Source organism: Cricetulus griseus, chromosome 9, assembly GCF_003668045.3.
Source record: "Cricetulus griseus strain 17A/GY chromosome 9, alternate assembly CriGri-PICRH-1.0, whole genome shotgun sequence".
Lineage (NCBI taxonomy): Eukaryota > Metazoa > Chordata > Mammalia > Rodentia > Cricetidae > Cricetulus > Cricetulus griseus.
This window is the reverse complement of record NC_048602.1, coordinates 23976691-23983649: the sequence shown is the minus strand read 5'-3', so window position 1 is coordinate 23983649 and position 6959 is coordinate 23976691.

The following is a 6959-nucleotide window of genomic DNA, read 5'->3' as shown; positions in this document are numbered from 1 at the left end:
GCCAGGCCTATTTCAGGAAGGCGACTTGCAAGGCCAAGTCACTCATCTACCCAAAACAGTGAGCTCCAGGCTCAGTGTGAGCCCATCTCAAAAAGCAAGGTAGAGGCTGGAGAGAGGCTCAGTGCGCAGGAGCCTGACTACTGGGATAGCTGAGGACACGAGTTTGGCTCTCAGCACCCGCATGGCAGTTCTCAACGGCCTGTAACTCCAGTCTCAGAGGATCCGATGCTCGCCTGGCCTCAAGTACTTGCATGCACATGGCACACATAGACATATGTTAAATAAATAAGTCACTCTTTCAAAATAAGCCGTGGTGTGCTCGCCCTTAATCCAAACACTTGGGAGGCAGAGGCAGGAGGATCTCTGAGCTGGAGACCTGCCTGGGCTAGAGAGGGGGTTCTAGGACAGCCAGGACTACAGAGAAACCCTGTCTTGACAAAACAGAAAATAAGAAATAAAAATGAGATGGAAGTGACTGAAGTCAACCTCCACGTGTGCTCACACTCACAAGCACGTGCACACATTGCACACACAGAGCGCGCACACAAACCCCACACAGGGAAGGGGTCTGGATTCCCTTTTCTCCAAAGAAGCTATCCAGACGGTCAGTGACACATGAGACGACTCTTAGCCTGGGGAAATTCAAGCACAGCCACAAAGAGGCTCCACTTCCCACCACACCACAGGCCACTGCCATCAAAGTGCTGCCGAGGATGTGGAGAAAGGAAGCCTCAGGCTCGGCTGGTGAGAGGGCAAGGCGGCGCACCTGCTTCGGAAAGCACCTGGCAGTCCCTCAAGGGTAAGCAAATAATCGCCATCAACCCAGCAATTCCACAACAGTCTACACCCCAGAGCAGTGCATGGAAAAACTCCTGCCACACGGAAATCCAGATGAGAATGTCCTGGGAAAACCATCACAAACGCCAAAACGGTGATAGAGCCAGGCGTTGGTGGCGCATGCGTTTAGTCCCGGGACAGAGGAGGCGGAGGCAGAGGCGGGCGGACCTGTGAGTACGAGGCCAGGACAGGCTCTAAAGCTGCACAGAGAAACCCTGACCCAAAAAACGGATCCAAAATGAGCCAACAGAAATGGCCATCAAGGGGCTGGAGAGACGGCTCAGAGGTTAAGAGCACCGACTGCTCTTCCAGAGGTCCTGAGTTCAATGCCCAGCAACCACATGGTGGCTCACAACCATCCGTTATGAGATCTGGCGCCCTCTTCTGGTGTGCAGATACACATGGAAGCAGAATGTTGTATACATAATAAATAAAATCTTAAAAAAAAAAAAAAACAAGAAAGAAGCAAGGTATCAGCCACAATCCGAGTGAGGCACCGACGCACAGCAAAGCTGAACCTCTGCTTGTAAAGCAAGCCAAACTCAGAAAAGCTCACATTGCTCAGCTCAACATAAGCAAACCCACAGAATAGTGGTTCTCAGCCTGTGAGCCGGAACCCTTGGAAGACAAGCCACCCTTTCACGGGGGTCGCACATCAGTAGCAAAATCACAGTTATGAAGCTGCAGTGAAATAGTTTTATGGTGGGGTGTCTCACCATGAGGCGTTAGCTTCTTTTTGTAACGAGGATATTTTCCAAAATCCCTTGGGGCGATGCACACACAAAGCAGGACCATGCTGAAAGCAGCGAACTGTGCGCTTTCCGTGGATGACCTGAGCCTTATGGGAAGGGTCCCCTAAGTCAGTAAAACTGCCCCGGGGAAGAAACATTGCCCTGACTAAAACAGCCCCATCACGCAGGCCCACTGCACTCGCCACAAAACCAAAATTCATGGCAGACCCCACAGGACCCTAGGCTGGCCCAGGCTCTGCAAGCTCCCACCTTCCTCCAGAGCCCCAGTCTCCCTGTCAACCCCCACTGGGCCCGGCTGGAGAATCCTGCCCAGATCTTCCAACAGCCCAATCCTCCTGCCCTCTCAAGGGTGCCATTGCTTGTTCCCAAAGGTGCCCACAGGCACCCAGATTTCCACAAGCCTCCAGAGCCTGCAAGGAATTTATTTCACCAACTGTCTTAAGTCCCCAGGTGCCTCTATTCTCCCCAGTGCGGTCAAGTCTCCACCTCCATTTAGACCCAAAATGTACCCAGCTCAAGTGTGGCCCCAAGAGTCCTAGGGAAACAAAGTTTCTGAGTGCAAGCATGTCCCCAGTGTACCCAGTTTCCCTACCACTGAGAAGTAGTTCAGTGACCCCAGTCTCCAAATGCTGTCTTGTTGCTCAGGACATCTTGGTTGGCAGGGTTCCATAGGCTCTCTAGTGCCCACAGATAAATGCTGCTCTTGGCAAGTTTGCCCCAAGTCTCCCCGGAGAGAGTTGAAGTATGGTAATACATTCCAAGAATATTTGGATCATTGCATGCACCCAAGCCTGGAAACACACGCGGAACTTGTATAGAAGGTTCCAGTGATGGAGAACCGGATCCTGGTGTCACTCCATGTGAATGTGTGTGTCGCTGGGTGCTCCATCAAGGATCTTCACGTTATGACAGTCTGAGGCTCCCAGGGCTTCTAGGTTCCTTTTTTGTCATTCCGGATCTGGTTTAGGATCCAAGGCCGAAGTACCAATGGGAGAATCCTGAGAATGTTAAAGAGGACTGCCAGAGTACCCGTTCTCCCATTCCTGTGTCACCTACCTGCATTTGCCCATGGCAATGTAAGGACCAGGTCTCCAGGCACCTCCACTTTTTTGCTCCATTCCCAAACTCAGCCCCCGCCTGCCTGCAAGCTGGTCCCCATGATGATCCAGGCATAGTGGATGCCAGGTGCAGCCCCAAGAAGACCGACTTGATTGATGGTCAATCCCTCCGGTGGCTTCGTACCTCAGTCATAGCACAGTGGCTGAAGCCCCGACTGACCCAGTAGTGGCTGAAGGGCGAGCCTCGGTGGAAGCTCTAATTCCCACCACAGGTGTGGACAGAATCCCAGAAGCTGCTTAATATCTACAGCCAAGTTCTGAGCAGCTCTAGCAACGGATACAAGAGGATCTGGGTATACGGGATGACTCAGACTTGGAGTTGCATAGAGAGTGGAAAACACCTCTCACACTGGACCAGTATGGTCCAAGAAGTCTCGAAAGCAAGAGAAGTTCATGTTCTTAATCTCAGGATCTGGTATACTGATGCGGGCTAATCTGTGTTAGTTTGGCTCATACCCTGAGATTGTTTCAAAACAATTTATTAAGTATGGTTTCTTATGTGTTAGTTTAAGAAAAGTAGAAAATATCTTCTGCAAGCGGTTTTCCTTTTATTTTCATTTTATGACAGTTTTAATATAGAATAGTGAAACCTATTTTATGAAGAATAGAATCACGCAGTATAAAATTAGCAATTTACCTTTTACAGAAAAATTATGCAGTGGGGGGGGGGCGGGGGCAGTTTTCCCCAACTGAACCTACTGACATCTAGGTAACTGTTTTTTCTCAGATTTTTATATTTGGATTAGAAACAAGATTGTTCTACATGGCAATCCCAGTTCCCTTTCCCTCCCCTCCTCCTCTACTCCCCTCCCAACTAAAACCCTATCACATACCCTTTCTGCTCCCCCTGGATGGTGAGGCCTTCCATAGGCGTTATCATAGTCTACGGTATCCATTGGGATAGGGCCTAGGCCCACCCCCGTGTGTCTTTGCTCAGGGAGTATTCCTCTATGTGGAATGGTCTCCCAAAGTCCACACCTATGCTAGGGATAAGTACTGAACAGGAGATCCGGTAGATTTCCAAGGTTTCCTCACTGAAATCCATGTTCGTTGGGTCTGGATCTGTCCCATGATGGTATCCCAGCTATCAGTCTGGGGAGCAAGAGTACCCAGATGTTCAGGCCAGCTGTTTCTGTGGGTTTCACCAGCCTGATATGGACCCCTTTGCTCTTCACTCGTCCTTCTCTGCATCTGGATTCCAGTTCAGTTCAAGGTTTAGCTGTGGGTGTCTGCTTCTACTTCCAACAGCTGCTGGATGAGGGCTGTCTGGTGGCATATAAGTCAGTCATCAATCTCATTATCAGGGGAGGGCATTTAAGGTAGCCTCTCCTCTGTTGCTTAGATTGTTAGCTGGTGTCATCTTTGTAGATCTCCAGACATTTACCTAGTGCCCAATTTCTCTTTAAATCTAAAATGTCTCCCTCTATTATGGTATCTCCATTCTTGTTTTCTTCTATTCTTCCCCTGACTCAGCCTTTCTGCCCCCTCATGTCCTCCTCACCCCTCTTCTCCCCTTCTCATTCTCCTAGCTCCCTCCCCCCTCTTCCGGTGCTCCCAATTTGCTCAGGGGATCTTGTCCCTTTCCCCTTCTCCAGAGGACCATGTATGTCTCTCTTAGGGTCCTCCTTGTTTCCTAGCTTCTCTGGCAGTGTGGATTGTAGGCTGGTAATCCTTTACTTTATGTCTAAACTCCACATATGAGTGAGTACATACCATGTTTGTCTTTTTGTGATTGGGTTACCTCACTCAGGATGGTTTCTTCTAGTCCCATCCATTTTCCTGCAAATTTCAAGGTTCCATTGTTTTTTCCACTGTATAAATGTACCACATTTTCTCTATCCATTCTTCAGTTGAGGGGCACCTAGGCTGCTTCCAGGTTCTGGCTATTACAAATAGTGCTGCTATGAACATCTTGAACAAGTGTCCTTGTTGTAGGAATGTGCTTCTTTTGGGTCTGAGTGGAATTGCTGGAACTTGTGGTAGACTGATTCCCATTTTCTTGAGGAGTCGCCATAATGATTTCCAAAGTTACTGTACAAGTTGGCATTCCCACCAGCAGTGGAGAAGTGTTCCCCTTTCTCCACATCCTCTCCAGTATAAACTGTCACTGGTGTTTTTGATTTTGCCCATTCTGACAGGAGTAAGATGGTATCTCAGAGTTGTTTTGATTTGCATTTCCCTGATGGCTAAGGATATTGCAATAAAAGTTAGAATAGAAAATGGACTAGGCAACCATTGAACATGCTATTTCAGTGTCTGTCCTGTTACACAAGATGCAGAATGCAGTCTTTAGATGGACCATGTGGAAGTAAAAATATTTTCTATGTGAAGACTTTATTCCTGTCATCACATCTGTGTCTCTCCAGCGTGGCACTAGTAAACTGTCCACAAGGAGAAAAGAAAGTAGAATCAGATGTTCACCAGTGCGCAGTATAATATTCCAGGTAACTGCTCACTGGAACAGTAAATTCAGTTTTCTTTTGTATTGTAAATACTACCTCACTGACAGACCTTGCTGTGTGATAAAACTGTTCCTGTAGAGATGCAGCAAACAAATGTCTAATTACCCAAGATAGGGAACCAGTGACTGAAAAAAGCACAGACACTATCAAAGTCCATTTGGGAGAACCATGAGTTTTATTTGGGTTAATTACAGGTTTTTAAAATCCTTAATGATTTATTTCAGTCTTCATTGGTGCTTTGCTTGCATGTATGCCTGAGTAGTGATGTCTGATCCTGTGAAACTAGTTACTGAAGTTTTGTTGTACATTGTGGGTGCTGGGAATTGAACCCAGGACCTCTGGATGAGCAGGTGGTATTCTTAACAGGCTAAGTACTGTTTCCCCCGGTCTGAGAGAACGTTTTTTGTGTATACTTGGCTGGCATGGAACTCACTCTGGCCTCAACATCAGAGATCTGCCTACCTCTGGCTCTATTGTGCTGGGATTAAATGCATGCGAGACTACCAGATTACTCTTCCATGTTACAAATGGAATTGAAACAGAGTCAAGTTCACATGAGGTCACAAGGAGTTGGCTTAAATGGTCTTCATATAATTTTGTGTATGCCTGTGTGTTGTCTTCTAAGAGTGAGCTTCTGCTTGGAAGGGATCTGTGCAGGCAAAAGATTAAGATGTGGATTGTTATTTACAGTGCTGTTCAATCTACAGAGAACAGAAAAATAAAACTCCTGTTCAGGGAGGTAATTTCTAAACTGGTCTGAAGCAAATAGTTCTCTTGCATAAAGGTTTTTTTCAGAACTAGCTTGCCTTAGAAGCCACACAGGAACGCATGTCTGACACAAAGCCTGCTTAACACTGCTCCGATACTCCAGGCAATCGCACCCAACCAAACCATCAGGGGCTGGGCAATATGGACGATTTGTGATAACAGCTTTTATTTGATGCCCCTCCCCTCTTCCATTGTCAGCTACAGTTAGGAATGCTGTTCCCCTGACACTTTTTTGGAAAAGCCATATGCTTAGGTCCTTATCCTGATGTAGACACTGAGGATCTCAACACCACTGAAATCTGGTGGGCCATGAAGACCAGTTTTCCTCTAGTTAGGACCAGACAGGAACAAAGAAAGTAAAGTCTGAATTTATCAAGAGAGGAAAATGATCTGCTTACTTTCCACAACCTAACTTGATTAGACAATATCACTTTAGCATTTCAACTGAAAGTAAAGAGCTTGTTGGCCCAGTCTCTGGCTGAATACACCAGGGAAACACAGGAAAAAGCTCTCACTCCTGCAATCCCAGGAAAAAACTTTTGCTTTAGTCAATCTGAACTACTGAAATGAAACTACCAGGGGAACTGGGAGGTGGTGGTGTACACCTTTAATCCCAACAATCCAAGGCTGAGGAGGCAGATCTGAGCTTGGAGGCTAGTCTTGTCCCCAAATTGAGTTCCCCCCAAAAAAGCCATGTCATGGGGTGTGAGGAGTATGAGGAAGAAGCGTGATTTCTTTTTGTTCAGTTTTAACATTTTATTGGGTAATTGATTTTAAAGGTAATTACAATAGGGTCAAACCTACTACAGTATCTTTCCACAGCCATACCATAAAAAACCACATAAACTTTTCCATAATTTTTGTTCATTTTCAATATTTTAAAGCCATACAAGTCATATGAAATGCCCACTTCCAATAGCTTCTTCTAACTAGTAAGCAATTCAGTCTGGAAGGAGGGAGAATCTAGTTATAATGAAGGGGTTTCAGGCAATCCGTGAAGTCTCACTGGAATCGAAACACCA